Source organism: Triturus cristatus, chromosome 6 (assembly GCF_964204655.1).
Source record: "Triturus cristatus chromosome 6, aTriCri1.1, whole genome shotgun sequence".
Lineage (NCBI taxonomy): Eukaryota > Metazoa > Chordata > Amphibia > Caudata > Salamandridae > Triturus > Triturus cristatus.
In genome coordinates this window covers 128,788,501-128,814,104 of record NC_140589.1, presented here as the reverse complement: position 1 = coordinate 128,814,104, position 25,604 = coordinate 128,788,501, and the positions used below count along the sequence as shown (strand labels likewise).

Below are 25,604 nucleotides of genomic sequence, written 5' to 3'. Positions count from 1 at the left end.
GTGTTACCCCAAAGAATTGTGGTCCATGAAGTAGCGTCGAGTACAGCCGAGAAGAACTTTCACACGGTGGGTGTCCTTGGCTCTTGACAGCCTGTCAGTAACTCGGTCATCAGGTCACATCACTATTACATTGCGTGTGTCCAACTCGCATCCATTTTCAACACCATCTTTTCCCTTGTGTGTCACATAAGGCCCAAACATACACTATTAATAAAGGATTCATAAACAAATGCTAATTTATCAAATAAGTGATTTTCACTGTTCACCACCCACTTCTACTCTATCCCATGTTACTTTCTCCTTTGTTAAGTAAAAGCATAGGCAGCGACAGCTCTCTTTTAAATTCAGGCAAGCATATGCCAGGCATGCGGTACCTCAAGACCCAATGTTAGTAATTCCTGCGCATGCGTGAGAGTTTTCCCTCTCAAAACCGGTTAGTCACGTTACTATCTACGTAGTTGTAATTCGCACATGCGCAGAAGCGTTTTTCCGTTTAAAGCGGGTTTTAGTTGTGTTGCATTCTATTTTCATTAGTTAAGCATGCATAAAGCTCTAATTCCCATATGTAAATGTTGTGCGTGTATATTAATTCAGTTTTCTTTACTATTTTCGATAATTAGTACTGTTAATGAGGGAATGCTCCGAGCAAGTTTCATTTTCTTAAATCCTTGCTTCATCACCACCATCATTCCCATGGTAAAGTTGCTTCCATCATCAAGATTTTCCAGAGTCTGTACATGGTCTGCACTAATTATCGTACAGGAGAATTAGTGAGTAGGAGCATTCCTTGTCTTCTCTGATGCGTTTTGAGTTCTAGATGTGCCTGTGAGAAGTACCAGGTAAGGTAGGATAAGTACATGTATACATCTGAATGTTGGTCACTGCAGGAAGATTTGTGATACTTTGATGCTCTAATGTGTAAACCAAGGGAGCTGCTGTAGAAACGTCACCTTGTTTTTGCCTTTTGTTGGGGTGGTTCTGCAGGCTTTTGGATTCTTAGAGCTGTAACACTATCACCTTGCAGGCCCTGTCATTATGAAGTGAGATTGTTGTATATGAAAATATTTGTGGCAAAAAGATATCTAATTAATATGTTTTTTTTTTTTTACAGGAGTGTTGTCTAAATGTGTGAAGTAAGCAGGAGACAAGAAGAACTGAGATGCATCACTTGTCCTCAGAAAGCTGTCTCGGCTGGGGCCTGCTGTTTGATGACACGTGTTTCTAGTACCCCAAGTCGCATGCCTCAGTGTTTTTTACCGTAATACCGATGTCAATAAAGGTAAGCACCCTGATTGAGGTGATTTGACACATACCATTTCCATTGCAATAGATCCCTGAATTTCGAAAGTACTTAGGGCCTCATTTATGAAAAGTGATGCATCGCTGCGAGAAAACAGCAATGCGTCACTTTTCGTTACGCATGCCTTGCGACACCAATGATGCGTCATATTTACAGTATGACGCATCATGTCGCAAGGAGTTACAGATACGTCAGTATTTCTGACGTATCTGTAGGCGCAAAAATTACGCATTGCTGGAGTGTGTCACAAAAGTGACGCAACTCCAGCAATGGGTCAATACACATGGGCAAGTCCCATGTGAGATGTGCATGCGTCAGTCTTACGCCTGCCATGGCATTTGTGTCCTAGAAGTGGTGCAGTGAAATCCTAGAGATTTCACTGTGTCACTTCTACGACCCTGTTCTACGTCGGAACGTCCCCCTGCATACATTATACCTAGCGCAGGTATAATGTGGCACAGGGGTTTACAAAGTGACACATCTACCTAGATGCATCACTTTGGAAATATGGTGCAACAATGCTCATTTTTTACACAAAAAGTGACGCACCAGCGGCGCAAATGTGACGCAAGGGCTCTAAAATAAGCCCTTTAAAATGCACCTTTGATGCTGATTGTTCTCATTGTACATAAATGTTTATATCTCTTGTGATGTTACGAAAGAAAGGGGGGTTGCTTAAATGTGGTAGGAGATGGCGCCAACAAGAAGTATGCGTATGGTTTATCTAATGCTACGTAAACGGTGCAACAGGTGAGGGAGAACCCCTAAAACCTCCTGGGAGATAGACCAAAGGTCAGTACAAACAATTACAACAGGCCTGTGCACACATATAGAGTATACAAAAAAAACTTTCTTTCAATGTAGTATAAAGTTGTAAGAGAAATTTAGAAAAAACACATGAGTTCAGTTCTCTTGTAATGTTACTTGTATTTTCAGCTGCAGTGTCTATGTGAAATCACGGATCTTTATTGTTTTTAATTTTCTAATAGTGGTGAAAAATGTTTGCATTGTCGAAGCTAATTTTTTATTTTAAATATGTTAGTTAGAGACAATGTATGGTAAACTGGGAGGCGCTATATTAAATTTACGCCCATCAGCACCAAAAGAAGATTTTCACAAAAAAAAATTCATTCGACTTTACCCTTGTAATATAGATACTGATGTTACCTCTTAAAGGTGTAAAACACGTCAAACGCTTCTTAATGAGTTGCAAGTAACAGTGTCAGTTTTGACGGGTTCACTTTTAGGTTTCACTTCACGACGACTTTAGGTTGTTGTAGCAAAATCTATAAAATACATTACAAGATGGCAGTCAGATCCGGAATGCAAGATTCTAGGTTTTGAGAATGGTGCTGGCTGATGCGATGTTAGAATTGTGTAATTTAGTCGTGGTCTCTCTTCACTTACAAAAATCCCATTTTCTTCACGTTTTTTTACCTGCTGTAATTTACTACCCTTCAGTGTCACAAAACATCGATTTGTCCATGCGCGCCCATTCATATCGGTCAGAATTGCAAACAATGCCTGCACTTCAGTGTCCACTCACAGTTGAGTGAACATAGTTGAGAAGCAAGGACTAGTTTGAAAATATTGTTTTTTCACTGGATGCTCCAGCTTCAAGTCAGATTAGCAACATCACAAACCTAAAATGAATCCGAGTTTAAAAACCGCAAATTGTCTATATCAGTTGCAAAAACAGCATGTAGCAATGGAGTTGCATAAAAGGGCATCAGAATAAGTGCTTGCGAGTGTTGTGTATGTGCCTTTTTCTTTCATACAAAAAAGAAGGGAGTCTATTACAAGGTTTTGCATATTAATTAGTTAGCTCTGAAAAACAGAGATGGGCCCCATTTATGCATTCATATATGGCTTCCTTGGTAACACACTCGGAGATGTGAATTTTTAAAGCTATTGCAGCAGGTTTGGCTCACCGGTCAATTTTCATAGATGCGCAATTGGGGAGAGGGGGAGGGAGTAAACTACAACTTTACATGTTTGGTATATTTGTGTGCTTGTTTGAGGTCGAGCCTAGACAGCGCTTGCGCTGTCTGCAAGATCTCTCGTATGTACTTTGTGGGATTTGGAGATCAGCCCTAGGACTTGTCTGCTTCCGCCTTTGCTTAGGGACTTTGTTTTCTGTTCAACTGCCTCTATTTAACTGTCTTGATAGAAAACGACCAGTAGAGGTGAGTGAAATAACAGATATGCTTTCTGCTTGTTCAACAGCCTGTATTTAACTTTCTTGATAGTTAACGACCAGCAGAGGTCAGTAAAATGCCAGAATCACTTTAGCATTCCCAGATTCCAGGCCATAGAAACAAGCACCCGTAGACAATAATATTTTTCAAATCTTGTATTTTCAGTGATATGACCACTGTCAGGCTGATTTTATATTAAAAATAGAGCCTTGGGGAATACAATTTCCCACTGATAGGCAGTATTTCCCCCCATGTGTTCCCATACCGGGCGTGTTCTGCAGTTTGGTGCTTACTTTCCGTCCGTGTTAAAGAACAGAGGATGTTTCAGCACCAAGGCTAATGTGCTGCATAGCTAAATACATATAATGCCCCAAAGGCGAGACCGATTGCATTGCAAATGCTTGTTCTAATTTCTAGCACTTGTATTCTCCAATGCTTAGGTCTGGCCCTTGTCTAATTATTTATAGTGCTGTGAACAGCTTTGATCATCACAATAAAAAGTGACAATTAAAACGTTATTAGCACTCAGTGAAAGGTTTCTGCAGGAGGCTTCCTTCCAATGTTTTGTATTAGTTTTACAATTGAAGGACTGCTTTTGACACCATGAAGAAGTGGCACAAATGCACTCATAAAAGTCGAGCAAGGACAAGAAATGAGCACGTACTGCTGTATCCTGTACTAGACAAAAACCCTGTAATCTGCCAGCCTTTCAAGGGGCACAGCCCTTGCCTTTAATCTTCAAGCTGTTATTTAATCTTGGAGCAAACCTCTTGTTAGGACCGCAGAGCTCATTATGTGAGATGCTCATTCAAATTACTGCTTGATGGCAACCACTTCGCCACCAAATTATGTCTCCATGGATGCATTTCTTTTACATTGCAGTGTTTTCTCCCACAATTGGTCACAGCGCCTCATCACCTTCTGCCTTTGTTAGGCCAACATGCTTTCATATAGTGTAATAAAGTGCGTCTTTTGACATGGTTAGCCCCCCACTTTTTGCCTGGAAAAAGATGTGGTTTCAATTGTAAGTGCACAGAGTACCTTCCAACCAGGTCCACTGTGCCAGTGCTCCTTCCCTAAAACTGTACCACGAATGGCAAAATTCAGCTCCCCTGTAAGTCCCTAGTAAATGGTATGCTTGGTACCTAGGGCATGGAGACTGAAGGGGTCCCCTAGGGGCCCCCCGACCAAGGCCATGTCACTGCTACTACAGCTTGCATGCCTTGGTGCATTGAAAAACGACAAAGTCGATATTGCACACTGCCTGTGTGTCATGTTCATCAGCACTGCCCAAGGTATAGGTAAGTCACCCCTCTTGCAGGCCTTACAAGCCCTAAAGTAGGATGCACCATATCTCAGTTGTGGGCATATGAGCAGATATGACCCTACAATATTTAAGTCTGTTCTTTAATATTGTAATTGCCAGGGAAGCCATAAAGAGTTAATGGTCTGGAAACTCGAGTTCCCCAGCACCATGATGGCTTCACTGAACCCAGGAGAGTTTGGTACCAAACCACTCCTCTTAATAAACCTGCACTGATGCCAGTGTTGGATTTATTAAAACATGTACTCAGACAACAACTCAGAGGTGTCCCCTGAAAATCTACTGTCAGAAATGGGGGTCTCTAGTTGGCAGAGGTAGGTACCTTTGTCCAAGTAGGGACCCTTTTTCCTATTCAGGGTAAGGGGGATACACTTCTAAGATAACCCCTATTCACCCCCTTGGAAGCTTCGCACGACCAGACAGGCTTATCTCAGAGACAGTGTGTCGAGCATTTGGGAACACATAAAGTAATACGGTGAAAACACAACCAATGGACATCACACCAGTTTAGAAAAATAAGTATTGTTTATCTCAACCAAAGAAGACCAAAACGACAAAAATCCAAAATACAGTAATAAAAATATGACTTTCAAATGGTAGAAATAGTTCAGTTCAACGCACTTTTCGCACAAAGTACCTTGGATGCATCGCGCACACAAACACAATGGGTCGCATCGAAGGTGATGTGTTGTTTCCATACACTCAGGGAAGGTTATGCGTCGGTTCCTTGCTCCAGGGACGGTGATGCGTCAGTTCCTTACTGCTGCGCAGGGGAGGTGATGCATCGGTTCCTTAACGGAGAGTAGGTGATACCTTGGTTTCTTACTGCATGGGAGTGTTATGTGTCGGTTTCTTACTGCCTCCTTTAACGATGCGACAGACCTTGAGCCCTGGTGCAATACAATGATCTGGGATGATTCGTCAGTTTTGCAGCTGCACAGCAGGGCTTGCGTTGGAATCGGTGCATTGATCTCGGACTTCGGAGACCAGTACACTCAATGAGGCGTGTTGCGATTTCTCGAGCCGTGGGCAGACGCTGTGAAGATTTCTTCAGTGGTGCATCAGGAACAGGTGCGAATACCTCACACTTCTTGAAGTTGCATTACTTTTATAGCTCCCAGTGGCAAACAGCCTTCGGAGGTCCAAAACAACAGCAGGCACCTCTTTGCTGGTCAGAACTCCTAGCAAGGAAGTTCAGGGCAGCTGGTGGTAAAGTCTTTGTGTCCCTGAGACCTCAGAACAGGAGGCAAGCTCAGTTTCAAGCTGTTGGAGATCTTCCTCAAGCAGGGGGCACAGCAAACAGCAAAGTGTTTCTCCCTTTCCTTGGCAGAAAGTAGCCACTGCAGGCCAACCCCAGACAGGAAACAGCACAGGGGCAGTATTCTTCCACAGTTTCTCCAGCTCTTCTCCTTGGCAATGATTCCTCTTGATTTCCCAGAAGTGATCTAAAAGTCTGGGGTCAGGACCCCTCTTTTATACAGCAAAATCCTTTGTTCTCTGGTGGCAGAGAAGCCCTGTGCTCAGTCACAACCAGTTTTGTCCTTTCTGGTGCAGCTCCCTGGCAGGAGATGGAGACAGCATTGTGGAAGGCAGACCAGGCCCATTCAGGGAAAGAGAAATCTCCCCCCCCCTACTCGAAATGCAGCCCAAGTCTATTCAGTCCAGCCCTGACTCATCCAGACTCTCTAGAGCCACTGACCATCCCCATCCCCTGTCACTCCAAAGCCAGACAGTCAATACACATCTCAGCAGAGGCTCACAGGATGGTTAAGCATAAAAATACCTACTTTCTAAAAGAGGTATTTTCAAACACAGATTGTAAAAATCACCCTCACTAAAAGATGCATTTTAACATTCCGAGCTCAGGCATACTAAACTTTATTTCCTACCTTATTCCCAGGGGTAGTTATGTTTATAAGATGTTATAAGCAAACTCCCCATTCTAGCCTATGGGAGCAGGTAGCCTTGCAATAGTGAAAAACAAAATTGGTAGTATTTCACTATCAAGCAATGCCACACACATCAGGGCATGTCCTACCTTTCACATGCGCTAGACCCTGCCCACAGGGATACCTTGGGCCTACCTTAGGGGTGACTAATATGTAAGAAAAGGGAAGGTTAGGGCCTGGCCAGTGGGTCCATGTGCCAGGTTGACATGGCAGTACTAGACTGCACACAGGCTCTGAAATGGTAAGCCTGAGTTACATTTACAAGCAGCTTATGTGGGTGGCACAATCAGTCCTGCAGCCCACTAGCAGCATTTGATTTACAGGCCTTGGGCACATACAGTGCACTGAACTAGGGACTGACTAGTAAATCAAATATGCCAATCATGGAATCACCAATCCATAACAATAATTTACAAAGGGAGCACGTGCACTTTGGTATTGAACAGCAGTGGCAAAGTGCCCAAAGCATCTAGACCAGCCAAAAGAAGTCCAACACACAGCAAAAACACAGGAGGTAAAGGCAAAAATACAGGGGACACCCACGCCAATGATGCCAGGTCTAACACCTACCAACCCTGGTGTTGTCTCTGACTGGCTTTTGCAGCCTGCCACCACCAGACATGTTTCTGGAGCCCTGGGAGAAGAGCCTCTGCTCTCTGAGGCCAGAAAAAAAGCACATCCTGGGTGGCGGGATCACACACCACGCTCTGCTGCTAACAACAAATAGCTGCCCCTGGTTCAAACCCTCACTTTGGCAGTAGAGATGGTGGGAAAACTTCGGGAGAATAGGAGGTGTGCCCACCTTCGCCAACTCCATCCCTCAGATGCTGGAGGTGAAGTAAAGCACACTTTTTAATGCCCACCATCTTGAAGATGGTGGGACTTATCTAATCAGGGCTAGGACTACACCCTTTCCCACAGGACGGAGTCATAATAGTGGATGTAAACACTCAAGTTAAGTAACCCATTGCTCCCTACCAGTTATTTCCCTGTATTTAGTTGGCTTCCCCGGACCCTGATATCAGATTAGGGATGACCAAAAAAGAATAGCCATGCAGCAGAAAAGACTGAAGACACCAACTGACCTGGCCCCACCCCTACCATCCTGTCTATAGCCTTCACAGACCCTGCTGAAGAATAGCGACTCGCCTCACCGACTAGCAAACTCCAGCACCCTGGGAGGACTGCCTGATTTGAAGAAAGGCTCCTAATCTCCCGTGGACAGCAGACCTGTCCAGAACAATCTTCAAAGAAAAAGAACTCTGACTTGAGGAACCACAAACTCGCCTCCAGATCCTCCTCTGCGCCCGAAGCTCACGGCCTGAGTCCAAGTGGCCCACCAGTTTTGTGTAGGTTCCTCAGTGCTTCTGAGCCTCAGTACACCATGGGCTGACCCCTGCCAGTCTCCTCCTCGACGCCTGCAGTCTCAACTTGAAGACTTCCCCAGACCGCATGCTACCAGGCATGAGTTTTCCAGCACCTAAGGACACCCCTGAACCTGAAGCCCCTGCGCCTTGGGTACCTCAACCATTGGTGTCCCTATGTCCCCTAGCAGCTCTACTTACCTGGGGTCCTGTGGGGTTTCTTCGCCCAGCCTCTTGGCCTGAGCCTGCAGCCTTACTTCAAGACTGATCTCCCCAATTGAGTTGCATTGGGCTCCCGATGCTGTATTTGCACCCTGCACCCAGCCACCCCTATGCCACTGAGGGTGTAAGTGTGGTGCTGTCTTGTGGCCACCCTTGTACTTTCCTTAACCCCAGGAGATCGACCCCTGAAACTGGTTTACTCATCTGTGATAAGCGTATCTTCCAGTTTACCCAGTCTCCATTGGTTAACATTGGGCAACCGACCTTGAATTTTACCCCAGCCCTAGCCACCTCTGTGCTGCTCCGAAGACTGAATCTGTAAGTTGAGTACTTACCTGCAAAAACTGCATTCTTGTTTTCCTCCCATAGGTTAACATTACAATGCTTGAAAATTGCCCCGTGTCCACTCATTAAAGTTTCAAGTATTTTCCTTGAAAAACATACTTACCTTTTTGTGGACATCTTGGTCTTAAAATAAATCTAGAAAGAAGTTTCATTTTTTTCTAAAACTGGTGTGGATCTCCTCTTTGAGTTGTGTTTCACTTATTGGTCACTGTGTGCATAACAAATGTCTTACACTCCTCTGTGTTATGCCTAAGGCTGCTCGCCCACACTACCAAAAATAGCTGTTTGGGTTTACATTGTGCTTTGTACCCTTCTGGGGGAATCTCTGGACTCTGTGCACGATAAAACCACTTAGAGATATACCATATGCAGAGCCAGCATCCTACATAAATGTATTTTTCACTGGTACAATGAAGTGGAAGACAGAGAACGAGCTGTGCAGCTTTGCACAAATGAAGGCCTTGCAGCCAGTATAATGACAAAGGATGCTACAGACCGGGGTATTCTGATTGGTTGGCCTTGATCATGTTCCTTGCTGCCAGGACGGATCCCGTGATGTGCAGAAACGTACTAGCTCAGGCACTTGTTTTCATGCTTACCTTGAACGCTGATTCAGTATGTACCGAGCCGAGAATGACGCTACAAGGCTAAAATTATAAAATGGATGTCAACACTTCGAATATAGAGCTGAAAAAAAGAGAAGCCACAGTGAAACAGAAAAATAGAGGTTGGGTTCTGGCCGTGCTACAGCTATGTATGCATATTACATTTGGTCCTTGTTGTTGCACAAGAAGCATTGGTTTTCAAACTCAAATTCCACTGGGATAATAGTACACCCTATATTTAGAAATTTACGGAATTACGTCGCTTCAGTGAATTATAAACTTCACCAATGAGAGGTTAATTTTTCATTGTAATTTCTGTATTGCGAGTCCGTTGTTTTCTAAGCATAGCAACAATCTTAAATAAAAGGCATCAACGATAACCTTTCCATGAAAGTAAGTTCAACTTGAACATTACGACTGTAGTCGGCTGAACCACAACCCTTTACTTCTTGAGAGAAAATATGAATAGACAGCAAGCAACTCTTCCCTAAAGGCCAGATGTATGACCATTTCATTTTGCGAGTCACTAATTGCGATTTTTTTGTGACTCGCAATTAGAGACTTGCAAAACGAAATGCACTAATGTGTCTCAGACACATTAGCGATTTCTCTATGGGGTCGCAATTGACCTGCCACATCAATATTCATGAGATGGGCTGCAATTTGTGACCCATTGGGATTGGGCAATAAAACAGGGATGGTGGCCTACTGGGGACAACAGACCCCCATGCCTGTGTTTGCTTTTAAATAAAGGAACTTTTTTTTTTTTTAAATGCAGCCCATTTTCCATAAAGGTTTTTTAAATGGCGCAGTGCTGCTAAATACAGTGTCGGTGGAGCGCCAATGCATGCCCTTGTTGAATGTCACCATGCACTCAAGCTAACACAGGCATGCTTGTTTGTCACAGATTTACTACTTTTGGGAATTCACAAACATTCCCATGTGTGAACCTGTGCCGTGCTGCAGGTTTCCAGGCACACCAATGGGAATGTGAGAAGTGTCATATGACATCTCCCATGGTGTCTTTTCCCACCTGGGTAGACATCTGCATAGTGCGGATTTAGGAATAGGGGAAATGGAGCCACATGTGATCCTGCACAGTATTTTCTTTCTTTTTTTCTGTGCTGTAAAAGCTCTTCCCTGCACCACTGGGAGCGATCCATTCCTCTTCTTTTTTATTTTTTTTATTTTACAGAGTTTTATATAGCGCAAACTTGACCCGAAGCGGGTATCAGCGTGCTTTACATAGCACCAGTTGTATTACATGAGGACACATTCATTTTTGTTAGGCACAGGGAGATTAAGTGACTTACCCAGAATCACAGGAAGTTCAGCGTCTTTTGCCGAGACTCGAACACAGCTCCCCAGATTCGAGGTCGACCGCCCTAGCCGTTAGGCCACCTCCTCAGTTACACTGGCCCTTGGCTGGAAAAAATTTCTGAGCATTCCCAAGTTAGGAAAGGGTCCGCTTTAGGTTTGTAAATGCAAAAAAGGCATGTTTGTGGGTGATCTCAAACTTACAAGGCTAACAACACCATGCCACTCCCACTTGCCACCTAATATTACGTGGTACTTACTACTGTGGATTTCCCCAAAGTTCTGGCAGAAAGATCTGCAGTAGGAAATCCATTTAGTGACAAGCATCCTATTAGGAATTCTTGGCACGCATAAATCCAAATATTTTTGGACGTAAACCTTTACGGCTGAAAATACCTTGGTGAATTGCGCCCCATACCTTGGCGAATTGGAGGTATGAGCCAACCAGAAACCTGCGCTCCTCTGGAGCAAACAAACGCGTCATCCCTAGGTTTAAAAGGACCACTGGGGTGGTAGAAGTTTTGTGCTTTGCACTGCCAAAGCATGGTATGAACTATTCTCCCACATTAGGATCCATGCCCACTCTGTTATCCTTCAGGAACAAACTAAAACATGGCTTTTCGTTTAATCAGGTGCTGTTTCTTTACCCACTCAACAGAGCTAAAGCCAACACACCAGCGGGTAATCGTGCACTGTAAAAGTTTGTTTAACATAACATAATATAACATAGAATTAGATTGTCCTATTTTATAGAAGGATTTATGGCATTTTGATTTACCATTTTATTTTTTAGAATGCTGAAGTTTCTGTTCCATTATTTCACACTCCACTGAAACAGAAAGTACATATGGTGTCAGTAGCAGCAGGCAGTCTAAGAATTGCCAAGTGTATGATGTTCAGTACTGATGAATTTTTTATACAACAGCAACTGGAATCAAACTGCTTCCCAGTGAGTAACATATTTTGAGGCTAGGACCCGGATAATTGCTTCTTTTCCAAGTTACTGAAGCTTGGTTGAGTAGAAACACTGTCACTTTTGTAAGCCTATATTTTGCGTATTTGAACATATTTTTATAGAATGACATTTGTGTACTTGCCAGAACAAGAAATGGTGTCCTTATGCAGGAGTTTCCAAAATAGTGATAAAAAACAAGTGCAAATACGATTAGGAATCATAGTGAACGCATTGTGATTGTAGTTTTGATATTTTCACCTGTGAGAAGAAACTATGGTTGTGCCATGTCCATTGTTTTTGTGAAATGTGTGCATTTTATGTCTGACTTGATATGTCCGTAAGGTTGTATCCAACCAAAACTAAGAAAAATAAATGCATCAATAAACAATATGTGTTATTCTGGGTGTTGCTAGGCCTGAAGTAAGAGACTGGTCACACTCCCAGAAGATTAGGGATAGATATAAAGATGTGTACTTTATTCTGGATCTTGCTAGGCCTGAAGCAAGAGAATGGTCCTCCGTCGCACTCCCAGAAGATTAGGGATAGATATAAAGATGTGTACTTTATTCTGGATGTTGCTAGGCCTGAAGCAAGAGACTGGTCCTCAGTGACACTCCCAGAAGATAAGGGATATATATAAAGATGTGTACTTTATTCTGGATCTTGCTAGGCCTGAAGCAAGAGAATGGTCCTCCGTCGCACTCCAAGAAGATTAGGGATAGATATAAAGATGTGTACTTTATTCTGGATGTTGCTAGGCCGGAAGTAAGAGACTGGTCCTCAGTGACACTCCCAGAAGATAAGGGATATATATAAAGATGTGTACTTTATTCTGGATGTTGCTAGGTCTGAAGCAAGAGAATGGTCCTCCGTCGCACTCCCAGAAGATTAGGGATAGATATAAAGATGTGTACTTTATTCTGGATGTTGCTAGGCCTGCAGCAAGAGACTGGGCCTCAGTCGCACTCCCAGAAGATTAGGGATAGATATAAAGATGTGGACTTTATTCTGGATGTTGCTAGGCCTGAAGCAAGAGACTGGTCCTCAGTCGCACTCCCAGAAGATTAGGGATATATATAAAGATGTGAACTTTATTCTGGATGTTGCTAGGCCTGAAGCAAGAGACTGGTCCTCAGTCGCACTCCCAGAAGATTAGGGATATATATAAAGATGTGTACTTTATTCTGGATGTTGCTAGGCCTGCAGCAAAGACTGGGCCTCAGTCGCACTCCCAGAAGATTAGGGATAGATATAAAGATGTGGACTTTATTCTGGATGTTGCTAGGCCTGAAGCAAGAGACTGGTCCTCAGTCGCACTCCCAGAAGATTAAGGATATATATAAAGATGTGGACTTTATTTTGGACGTTTCTAGGCCTGAAGCAAGAGACTGGGCCTCAGTCGCGCTCCCAGAAGATTAGGGATAGATATAAAGATGTGGACTTTATTCTGGATGTTGCTAGGCCTGAAGCAAGAGACTGGTCCTCAGTCGCACTCCCAGAAGATTAAGGATATATATAAAGATGTGGACTTTATTTTGGACGTTGCTAGGCCTGAAGCAAGAGACTGGGCCTCAGTCGCACTCCCAGAAGATTAGGGATAGATATAAAGATGTGGACTTTATTCTGGATGTTGCTAGGCCTGGAGCATGAGACTGGCCCGCAATGACACTCCCAGAAGATAAGGGATAGATATAAAGGTGTGTACTTTATTCTGGATGTTGCTAGGCCTGAAGCAAGAGACTGGTCCTCAGTCGCACTCCCAGAACATTATGGATAGATATAAAGGTGTGTTGTTTATTCTGAATGTTGCTAGGCCTGAAGCAAGAGAATGGTCCTCAGTCGCACTCCCAGAAGATAAGGGATAGATATAAAGGTGTGTTCTTTATTCTGGATGTTGCAAGGCCAGACGCATTGTGACTGGTCCTCAGTCGCACTCCCAGAAGAATAGGGGGGAGTTATTTTGCTGGACAATGCCATCAGCGTCTGAGAGTAATCTTTTTAGTATAGACTGTGTCTCTAATGCTTAGCAGTCATGATATGCATTGGGGATCTTTTACAGATATGTATATAATTTCATTTTCTGTTTATTAGTTGGATGACAAATCTAATCAGAATTTATTTTACTTCAGCCTGAAAATAAAAAAAGAATAATTAGTTCGGTTTTAACTTCTGTGTTGTTGGGTACTAATGGAACAGGACACAACAGACAGGACTATGGTCTCTACTGGCCAAGCAGTGTTATTGAACATTATGAGACATAGAATGATGTTCTGAGGGATGCTGTATCCCGGGGATTTCATGAAGAAAATTAAGGCTCAAGGATAACATTGGCACATCCTTTTTCTAAAACTTATTTCAATCCCCTAATCTTTCGTGTAGCCCATTTAGAGTTGCGTGCACTGTAACTGTGTTATTTTCTGGGGTGGTGGTGTCAAGCACAGCAATTTCAATACAGGATGTCTGCAGAGGACCTGCGTTATCAATATGTGATTTTTGCACAACTGCAATACCTTGTAGGGTAAGCTTCTATGCCTAAGGCAGGTTTTCTGTTAGGGGCCGATTGTAAATTAGAAGGGGTGGCGTCACCGGTGCAAATCCGCTCCTTCCAATCATGACTAGCCTAGCATTCCTATGCATGGTTTTCCATGGTGCAGGAACAGAACATTGCACCCGATTTTACCAGTTGGTAAATCCGGCCACTAAAGTCGCCTTGGTATTGGACTGCAAGTGCAGCTGGGCCGAGTGTTTAATTTGTAAATAAATAAGTGCCAGGGCTCTAGTCAGGAGGCCACTGCAGCTTGTACCTCACTTTACCCCTGCCAGCGCTGCAAATGTAGTAACAACACAACTACTAACCTTCACACTCCTACAAGTGTGACAATTCAGACTATTTTGGCCCCCAAAGCCATAAGAATAGCTTGGGCGGCAGGTACTACTCATTTTTTATGTGTATTACATTAATAATTAACTGTTCTTGTAGTCATCTCAAAATTGTCCAGATAGCGCCACCTTGTGGCAAACTGTCACAAGTGCTGGTGCTGACAATTAAATGCCGGTGCCGAGCACCGGAAACCACTGGGTCAAGTTAAGCTCTTGCTTGGCCCAGATCTGCAGTCCCTGCCCTACTCCCTTCTGAGGCATGGGGCAGCAGGTAATGCTCCCCTTCCAGCCCACATTCCACCCTTCCCACTGCACTCACTCACCCCCACTCCTCACTCCTTCGCTCTCCATAAATGGGAGCATTCATTCCAATGGAACTGAGAATCCTGTGTCGAATTTTGCCTGAAAACAATGGAGTTCTTGCTCATCCTGTGGGGATTGGCTTATAATAGCCAGATGTATGTATGGGGAACCTGCGAGAAGTGTTATTTCCGGCCACACAGTATCTCCCCATATAAATCCGCATTACCTGTAATCGGGCCTGAGTGTTTTCCTGACAGAAGAGTTTTCGAAAGTATTGATGTGGGATTTGAAAAGCGACAGATAAGACTTGAGATTATAAATAAATGAAAGATGTGGTTTATAGGCTTGAGAGTGTCCGTCCCATGAGGGCAGAGATATACCAGAGGCGCTTGCACACGTCTCGCCTTAATAGCTGCCCAGGGGCAGACAGCGCGTTTGCGGTTCACCCTAACATGATTTTTAGGTATTTAGAGAGCGCGCGTGTCCTTTACGGCGATATAACAAAAGAGCCCGCTTCATAGAGAGCCCCGCCTTCTCAGTTGCATCTCTAGTCCGTCCTCTGCTGCTTCGCTGTGTTTGTTCCAGAAGCTGCAAGAACCCGCCTGTCAGTCATTCCTTTCTCATCCAAAGATGTTTTGAGACATGGGCAAGGTGCGCTCTGGCCCGGGGCCCCAGCCTTTCACGGGGCCCCCTGATAGATCAGCTCTGTTCTCCACACAGTCCTGCCCTGATGACCCTGAATAATTCTTAAACAGATTGCTGTAAATGCCATTTTCCTTTTATTTATTTGTAATGTGGGTTATGTGTGAGAGTCTGTTACAGACATTTTGCAGAGAAATGTTGTATTTGTGTTTCATGTAACATCCATTAACAAACGTTTATTTTTTATCAAAACAGGACCTCACATATGAGAAATGGGAGGGTGTAACAGAGAATATTTGCAGTAATATCAGTGAGCTGCTGTGTTACAATACTGGAAACATCACTATCCCTTAATATTAGATGTAAACACATTTTGAATTTGGACAAGTTTGCCTGTGCACAGTCAGTGACTTGGCCAAAGGGCATAAAAGAGCTGAAATTGGATTACAAATTCGAAGCTATTCCAAACAGGGGCCCCCAAAATACGTTTGACCCAGGGCCCCCAAACCGTTCAGTTGTCCCTGTTCTCATCATCGCCCTCCTTCCAGGGGCATAACACAGGCCCCCGCAACCCCCGCGGTGCGAAGGGGCCCACAAGCTCCAGGGGGCCCCCTCACCACAATGCTCTGGCCCGGGAGCTCCTGATTGAGCCCCAAAGGGGCCCCTCCACATACCTTGCAGGGGGCCCCCCTCAAGTTTTGTTACGCCACTGCCTCCTTCTAGTGATCACTGATTGGATGAGAGCCCCAACACTCATAGGCGGTACCGTGCTATCTGTATAAAAGAGGCTCACCATAACGGGGATAGCCATAGAGTCTTACCTCTCTCACAATCTTGTCAGTTCTGACAGTCTCACTGTTTTTATCTGTCTCGCTCTCTCTCTTTGTCTATCTCACTCTGTCGCGCTCTCTCTCACTCTGCCAGTCCCCCTCTTTATTTCTCTCACTCTTTCTCAATCTCTTTTTTCTACCTCTTTTTGACACTCTGTCTACATCTGTCATTGTTTGCCTGTCTGTCTGTCCCTCGCCCTCACTTTCTCTCTCTCTCTGCTGTCTCTCTCTCTTCCTCCTCTATTTGAATGGATGGGAGTCTCTGTCTTTCAATGCCTCACTGACTTTCTCTCAATCTCTCTTTTCCTCTGGTTCTGTCTCTTTATGTCTCACTCTTTCTCTCTGTCTCTCTCCTTCGCTCTCTTGCTTTCTCCTTTACTCTCTCCCCCTCTCCAGCTCTCTCTCACCATCTGCCTCTCTGTCCAGGTCAAGAACAAATTCTCATGAGAAAGACGGCATAATGCAGCGAGCCCCAGGTTAGTGACGAATGCCTGCGTCAAGTCACCCAGAGAAGTGAACCTTCTGGTTTTTCTGGGCATCAGCCAGGATCTGGCATAAGCTCCTTCCCCGACTCCCAGTTCCCTGGTTAGACGCCCTTTGGCAGTTCCCAGTGTACTTTCTGGATGGATGCGGTGGCGGCTCCTCGAGGGAGTGCTGCAGGGTGGTGGGCGGGGGGTAGTAAACTCCGGCATACGGCCGAATGGATGTAATTAAATAAATAAAACGAATTACATTGCGCACGCTGCAACGCCAAATGACGATGCAGCGCACGCAATGTAATTCGTTTTATTTATTTACTTAACTCCATTCGGCCGTATGCTGGAGTTTACTACCCCTCACCCTGCCCCTCCCCCGCCCCACCACCCCGCAGCACTCCCTTGAGCAGCCGCCACTGGATGGATGGTAGTGCCGCTGTGCTTGGCCAGTGTCAAGGAGTGTTCCTGCATAAGATCATAGACTTAGGTTCATCCTAGAGGTTCTCAGCCATACTCATATGGAAATGTATCCAGGACCGTGTGAGGGTCATTTTCTGTATCCTCATAAGCCTTTTTGTGGCCATCTCCATGATATGAGGAGACATCACCGTGCCCTGACCCCAGATCCTCTGAAAGGAAAGCTTTACGTGATCGGGTCGTAATTAAGCAGTCATTTCGACATCTGCCCCTTCTCAATCTGTCCTTCCACACAAGGGGCCTCATCATGGACCTTCTTCTCCATTGACAGTGGGATCGAGAGACGATATCATTGCTTTACTTCTTGTCTTTCTTCATTTACACTTCAACATGTCTTTCCGTGTTTCTCACATGATGCGGGTAGACTCTTTGTTGGTAGGTGGTATTGGTAATGCCCAAGCAGTCAAAGAAAGTGTCACCATCTGAATCGGTGGGTGGAAACATGGCGATATCACGGAAGAAATTATTTGTATTTACTTATTTAATTTTGTGTTTTTATATTGGAGCTAACATGGCCCTACATGCCGTCAGAGCGGTTGTATGATAGAAGCACGCATGTTTAAACCACGCGTGCCTCTACCACGCAATCCAAACCATGGTTGTGCCTTAACCACGTATTCCTTTACCACACAATTTCATGGTATAGGCATGAATGGTAAAGGGGTATGTGTGGCTTAGGTCGCCAATACCCCGACCCCCCCACCCACCACTCGACTTCCCCTAAACCCAGCGTGTTCCAAACCCCTGCCCCTTTACTAACACCACCCTGAACCCCCACCCTCCACGCTGACTGTACAAATTCCCCTACCCCTGCCCCTTCCCATTCCCCTAAAGCCTAAAACCCTGCCACTTTACTCACACTACCCCCCACCTCTGCGCTGTCCCTTAAACTACCCAACCCCTTTCACTGCCTTGAAACCTGCCTGGACCCCCCCCCCCCGCCCTAAAAACAACCAACTACCCATTCCCCTCCCACCGCCCTAAGGCCGAAAACCTTGCCCCTATACTTACATTACCCCAACCCCCTCACCGCTTGCGCTGGACCTTAAAGTACCCCAACCCCTTCCACTGCCCTGAAAACTACCCCGATCCCACCAGCCCCACTCACCTCACTTCAGTGTCGTCCTGCAGCTGTCTTCACCATCTACCATCTAGCCATATGCGTGGTTTAGGCATATGAGTGGTTAAGGCAAGCGTGGTTGTGCTTGCGTAGTCAGAACACTTGTGGTTAAGACCGCTGTGTTTCGAATGTTCCCTCGTCAGAGCCCCTGACAGTATATTTCATCACTTTGATACAATGGTTTAGGAGCTGACAGCATCATCTGTGTGCTTACCCAGATCTTGGGGTGGTCAAGTATTGCTCAAGAAAGTTATTTATCATGTAGCACTTTAATAGATTGTAGGGGTGCACAGGAAATTCCTCGGTATACACTTTGGTTGGTCCCTGGTTAAAGTCTTCCAGAGTTGGTTGTAATTGAGCACGTGAACTCATAAGATGCTTTGAAGGTGGAGACTAGGGACCAAATTACAACTTTGGAAGTCCTCCTGCAGAGTGCCACAGCAGTCATGGTCACACCACCTGCCAAATTCTGAGTTGCATCCTTGGCCGGCCGGTGGGCGCTGCTGTGGTGACTACCTGCCTAGGGCTCATAGGAGAGCCTTAGACAGGCAAACCTGTGACACTGCCAGAGCACCTTTTGGCACAGTGCGGCATGCTTCATGTGGTGCATTCCACTCCATGCAGCAAGTGGGGTGCAAATTTACAGAAAGGCACAACATGTGCCCCCCTGCATGCACTACCAGGCCTTGGAGCAGCAAAGGGCCAGTTTAAGGGCCCCCTTAGTAGCCTCTCTGCCACCCTTTACTTGGCGAGCTCACCACCGTGGAAAGGGTGGTGAAAAGGCAACTCGTAATATGCTCTGTGGTGCCGCAGTGGCAGTGCCAGCATATTACTTTGCCTGACTGCTGCTCCACCACCACGGGATCCAGGATCCCCAGCAGCCGCAGTGGTCCTGTGGTGGTCCATCCGCCACACATGTAATACTGCAGGTGGGCTTGCAATGTGGCGGTGGTCGGACTGCCACCATGGGTTCGGCAGTCCTATTGCCTGGCAAACTCGAGATAAGGCCGTGAGCCTAGATTCCTACATGAAATAATGCAAAACATGTGCCTCATTAGAGGTGCAAGGACAGAATTACGTGATGTAGTATAATATTAAGAGTTTATAGAATGTCTTCCTCATCAAAATGATCTTTTGGTACCTACCACTGGATATGGCACGTAAACTATTTAAAACCTGCAATGACGCGAGGCTTTCCAATAGAAACTTAGAACCCAGGCATTGAGATAACGTTCCACCCCTCACAGATGCACATAGTGAAGTGCAGGTTCGAAGGTAGTCCCTCACAGGGAGGATATGGCAGCCACTCGTGTCGAGAAATCTTGTCCATGCTAACATGAGGGGATGGAAATTTTATTCTGGACGGAGATTTCTACATGTTCTTTAGGACTGACTTCCACCAGTTGAGTACATATGTATTCTAAACATAGGTAGGAGAGCTGATGTAAGTCAATGTGTTCACCTATCTCTAATTCAGTGCTTAAACCAACCTCATCGCTATAGAACTCCATGAGGCAAAAAAGCACCCTGGGAGAAAGCTGTGTGATTTGAAACAGGGGGTGATAACTACATTGCCAGTTCTCAAGACTGGTATGAGGCGTACTCATTTCTCCTCACTGTAGAAAAGATCTCAGGGGGTTAGTATTTCAACATAGATCTGTATGGTGCCTGATTTCTGTCCACACGTGTTACTTCTGGATGGACAGCCTCAATACTCCCTTGCTCTTGTTCATGCGAGAGAACATGTTAGATCACTTGACTTCGAATTATCCTAACTTTACATTCCTGTTTGGTTGTCATGCCAACAACTTATGGTTTTATGGGAAGGGGGAAAGAAAAACAATAAAGTTGAAGTTGTCTTTCCCTAATGCAGAATTGTGCTATGCATACAAATCTGCATTCAGGGAATTTTCACGTACAAAAAATCCTATTACCTTTCCAGGTGGAACCTGGAAAAGATTGGTCAATTTCCCAAAAGTATGGAAATCCCTTAAAACAGACTTGAAACAAACATATACAGCCTATTGCAGGTTGGCTCAGGCTGCCACTTAACGGGGATAGGGAGCAGGGATGAAAAAAAAGAAATTGCTTACCTACAGACCGGCCACTTCCTCTCGGTCTTCTTCGGTCTAATCCAGAAGATGGAAGCACACAGGCTCCCAGACTCCCCTAGCCAACTGCAACACTGCACTCACCAGCAGGACAGCGGCATCGTGATTGGTCTGAGCGCTGTGGTTTCGCACTCAGACAGGGACTGGACTCCCCTAGCCAATAACAACACTGCAGTCACCAGCATGACAGCAGCATCGTGATTGGTCTGAGCTCCGTGGTTTGGCACTCAGACAGGGACTGGGAGCCTGTTCATGTTGTCCTCCCAGGCTGTGCAATACAGCCGGGTGGAGAACATGCTAAGTGAGCATTAGTGTTTGGCCGGCGCAAGGCAGCGGGCCACGCCATCATGCGCACGTAATAGAGTGCCCACCACTACCACCCCTGCTCCTGTGACAGCCCAGCCCCACCAGCACCATAAATGTAAACCAGCAGAGCCAGGACGGAAAAGTAAAATGATAGCAACATTGGGTATTATCATGTTATTGTTCCTTTTTTAAACTGCTCACAAAGCACTGGGGTGATGCTCCTTCACCATAACATAGGAGCCACCGCGGGCCCAGGATACATTTGGAAAACCCATTCCACCTGTGTAAAGTGCTGACAGGTTAAGGTGTTGTTCCTTCTTTCTCCAACAGAGCTTGTGCTTGTGGGATCATAGGCCGCAGAGTCAGGGGAACAGAGCAGCTATGTATGCAGTATGTGCTGAGGTCCAAAGTAGGGTGCATCCATACTCACTTGAATGGTTTAATCTCATCTTTTTGTCTTGCTTCTCTTAGAAGTGATGTTAATCTTTGTGCCTCTCTCTGCCAGGCTACTGGTTCCGCTATCAGATCATCTTGGTATCTGGGTCCCTAGCTCTCAGAAATTGCAAGTAACACATTTTGCTACAGTAGAGATGAGGGAGGGATTAAAGTAAGCACCCATTGTGCATGTTCTTGCTCACGGCCAGGGATGCAAGGGCATTTCGCTATTACAGATGAGAGATTTGTCTATCTTGAGCTTTTAGTCCACCTCTGAGCCCAGCAATTGATGAACTCAGATGAGGCCATCATAAGTTCATCAGGTGAGCAGAAGCCATCAAATGTCTACCTGGTCCACCAATATATTGCTTTTGTCAGTATTGGCAGGTAACCCTTCCCTGGACAGGTAAGAGTGGGCATGCCTCAAGTCCTAAATCTCCTTGGCTTTGCTATGTGATCCTAGTTAAACACTCGCCTACTGGTGCTCTCCAATGCCCACTTCTCATCCAGGTCATGGTGTGAGATCTCTCTAGAAGAGGCATCAGGGGGGAGCACAATTCTCAAGTGTGAATTTAAGCTGATCCCAGACAGAAGTGAGCATGTATTTTGAAAAGACTGTTGCTAAATATAGGCAGAAAATACATTGTAACCCACGACTGCAGTAAGTGTTCAAGGTAACAGGAACCAAACTTCATTAATATTTATTTATATCAGAAACCCTCTTCACTGACAATTTGATTCAGCTTTCATTTCTCAATCGAATGTTAAAGATTAATGGCACTTTACATGGATTATGGATGGATAATATGGATTTTGTTCACAAACCTAAATTTCCAAATAGTTTTTGCTCTCAGTGATTATCCTTCCATCATGTCCGATGTGCCCATCTATTTCCTCAGTGGTCTTTGCCACGCGCAGGTCGGCATACTTTTCTTCTGAAATAAATCTTCGAGGTCTTTCTTCTATTTTCACCCTTATGTACTTTACAGTCAAGCCCCGTTGTTTATCTCCTACTCTTTCCTTTTTTCCTGACTCACTAAACGTTTTCTCTTTATAGTTATTTCTACCCACCAGATGGCTCGCGTACAGATATTCTCTGTAAGGCACGCGTGCCAGGCCGGTAGAGGCACCCGCCCAGAGATGCCCATGCAAATTGGGACTCACAGACCCTAGATTCTTCACCAACTCACATGGTTCTTTCTCATAGGCACAGAAACAGGATCAGCTGTACCATTTCAGCTGGGTGTGGTGGCCCATTGGGCTAATGCACTCCCTGCAGAAAGCTGTGCTTGAATCGACTCCCAGCCGGTACCCTCAAGTTAATACATTGAGTACCATTGAGTTGGGTAACATTAAACCTCTGTAATTTCAGTGCCAAGATACCCTTCTGGGTGGCATGCTTTTAGCAGTACACATGCTATATTTTATGGTATTTCACACTGATGCTCGGTTGGTTGGTGGTTCATCTTATTCTGCTCGTTGTGGTAAGTTAATAGTCTAGTGTCATCTCATGGGACTTTATTGACCATAAGGTGGTATTACAGTGGAAGAGCATCGATGATTGAAAGTGAAAGTTCAGGATAAATTAATAGATCAGAATATGAGGTAAGGCATGTGAGATAGCTAATGCATCTGCTGCACTATTGCTTTTAGGGTTTTTCACCAGTGGGCTAGCTCACAAAGTGCTGTGCATGTAATTAATATTGCAGCCCTCCTTGAATATTCAAATTATTAATTAGTAAGTTTAAATATCGTCCCCATGTTGGAGTTATTGTATTTAGGAGTATTTCTAATTCAGCATTTATGAGTATTTCCTCTGTAAATGGAGGGCTCGTGTGTGTTTGTGGCAGACAGTCCTGCTAAAAGTATCCAACACATGTCAGTGACTGTTCACTAGTGAGTGCCTCATCCAAGGACCAGTTTTGTCTACAAGGACAAGGGGTTTAATAAGTGGGTCAGAGCATGAATGTTCTTTTGCCTGAGATTGCTGAGATGAGAAACAGGCAAAGCAAGAATTCAAGTCACCTTGACTCTGAAAAGTAATCAATTTTCAGAAAAACAGTTACAGTTGTGCCTGGCATCAAATATTTCACTTATTTCCTGATGAGGAGAGATTGACAACGTCATGTTATTATAGACACAATGGAAATGTAGAATTGAAATATGATGGGGGCTGGGAGCTGTGTCAGTATAATTAATCGAAAGTAGAATATGCACTGGCTTCTGCACTAACTGGATCTGTGATGATTGTAAAATAAATCAAGAGAGCAGACACAGGAGATAACTACAGGACTGGTGAAGCGAGGCGAATCACCTGTGAGGGTCTCAAGAATCTCATGATGTTGACGCCAAGGCTCGAACCTTGTTCTCACCGGCTCTGCAGCTTAGGCCGTTACGCCACGTCCTCTCTGATGCATCCCATTCGTTAGTACATGTTTAAAGAATGCATATTTTCTGGCTATGTAATGTGAAGTGGGTGTTTCCTATTTTGCATGGGGAGGTGGCCAAAAGACAATGGGGCAGATTTATGTTCCCTGGCACATCCCTGCAAATCAGCATGGATGCGCCCGGCAAGATGCGTCACACAAGTTTGCCCTTGCGCCACCGCAGATGTGCCGCATTTACAATGCGGTGCATCATGGCGCAAGGACAAGCAGATGCGTGACGCATCTGCCGGTGTAATGTTGGGACAGTGCTGAAGTTGTGTCGCAAGCGCGACGCAACTCCAGCACTGTTCCAACCTGCCCTATCCCTAACATGGTGTGTCAGAACTTACGCCTGCTTGAAGGAGGCGTAAGGATTTGACGCACCAGCGTCGGAAAAGTGACTGCATGAAATCTTGTAGATTTCACTGCATCACTTTTCCGAGGCAATCCTGCGCCGGAACGCCCCCCCTGTGGAGGAACGCCCACATGAAACCTGACACAGGTTTCATGTGGCGCAGGGTTTTAGAACGTGACGCATCTCCCTAGATGCGTCACGTTGTAAATGGGGTGCAACGTGGTGCATGGTTTACGCCACCGCTGTGTCACAAAAGTGACGCAACAGCGGCGTAAAAGTGGCGCAAGGGCATTGTAAATCTTCCCCAATGAGATTGCGGCTCTGCATGTGTATCTGCACTACATTATAGACTCATGAGTTCTCTCACGCTAGGGACTTATTAAAGTGCCAGAAGAAGCTGGAATCAAAGTGTGTCACTTATGTGAGGTATGAGGGTTTCCTCTTCACCCTACAAATAAATTCAGGCTGGGGTGTTATAACTGCAAATATACTAATAGTGCTATAGGGACCACACTGACAGTGCCTCTAAATAGCACCCTGAATTTGAAGGGTGGCCTGAAGTCCCACACAATGGTGGGTGCAGTCGCTAAGTGCATTCATATTTGTGTGTGTCTTTGGATTCCTTTTTAGTAGTCTGTCAAAATTCTACTGCTAATTCTACTGCTCAGTTTCCCTGATGCACGTTCTCTAGTGCGTGTGCTTTAGACATTTCTACTCCTTTTTTAGTTCTGGACCAACTTGTTGGTAGCTAGGAGTACATGTTTTGATTGGGCAGAAGTTTTGTGCTTCCTCAAAAAAGTGCTTGCCCTCCAGCAGCTGTTATAATTTTGTTTATTTATCCAGCTGCCTGAGCTTGAACATTCATGATATGATCATGCTAGTAAAGTGTCATGGGTAACTAGATAATTTATGGTGTTTGTTTTTCTCTGACAAAAGCACAGATGGCAGCATGGCAGTCATTAACTTTAGACTTAAGAGTGCAGGTTTATGTTGAGAGCCCAGGGCTACACTAATCTGCATGGATTGTTAGGTCTGGCTGGATGATGCAGCTTTCACCTACCTTGTGAGATCAACAAAAAAGAGCATTTCAGAGTCTTGCTGAGAGAGGGGCTTAGGCATCACCCACACATTGCTTCACCTGAGTATAAAAATTGATAGGGCCTCTTTTGTGTGCATCCACTAAAAAGACTGCATTTATTTCACTTTTTGGCTGGTTAGCAAAGTTTATACTCAATATAGCAGGGCTAATTTGTCTATGATGGCAAGCCAATGATAATCAATATATATCCCTGATCTGTTTATTATGAAATGTTATGATAGAGGCACTAGACCTGGAAAATGTACTATGCAAAGCATATGTTAATGTCAATAGGCATTCAAGTGATGATATTTGTTACTCTGCATTAATGCCTACAGATAGGTATTTTGTTACCTGGACTCGTACATATTACTGTAGTAGGCAATGGTTTTGGTGTTGGTCTTCAGTCTGACAAACCATGGGTTTTGTTAACCCGTTCCGTGCTCATGACGGAACCACTCCGTCATGAGCCACGGGTGCGCTGTGCTCATGACGGAGTGGTTCCGTCATGCTGCGGCCGTTGGCGGCCGCTCCGCCCACGCGGCGCTAATTCCCCGCCTGTGCGGGCGATTAGGGCAGTGGGCGG

The 25,604-nt window shown here is 45.0% G+C and overlaps 1 protein-coding gene across 1 annotated transcript in view; it reads left to right on the top strand.

Moving 5' to 3' along the window:
• LRFN2 (leucine rich repeat and fibronectin type III domain containing 2) overlaps window positions 1-25,604 on the top strand; it is an 801,499-nt gene that overhangs the window by 338,321 nt on the left and 437,574 nt on the right. Inside the window, exon 3 of the mRNA XM_085610350.1 lies at window positions 1,112-1,279. The gene's annotated coding sequence lies outside the window, so the exon portion shown is untranslated. The remainder of the gene's footprint in view (window positions 1-1,111; window positions 1,280-25,604) is intronic.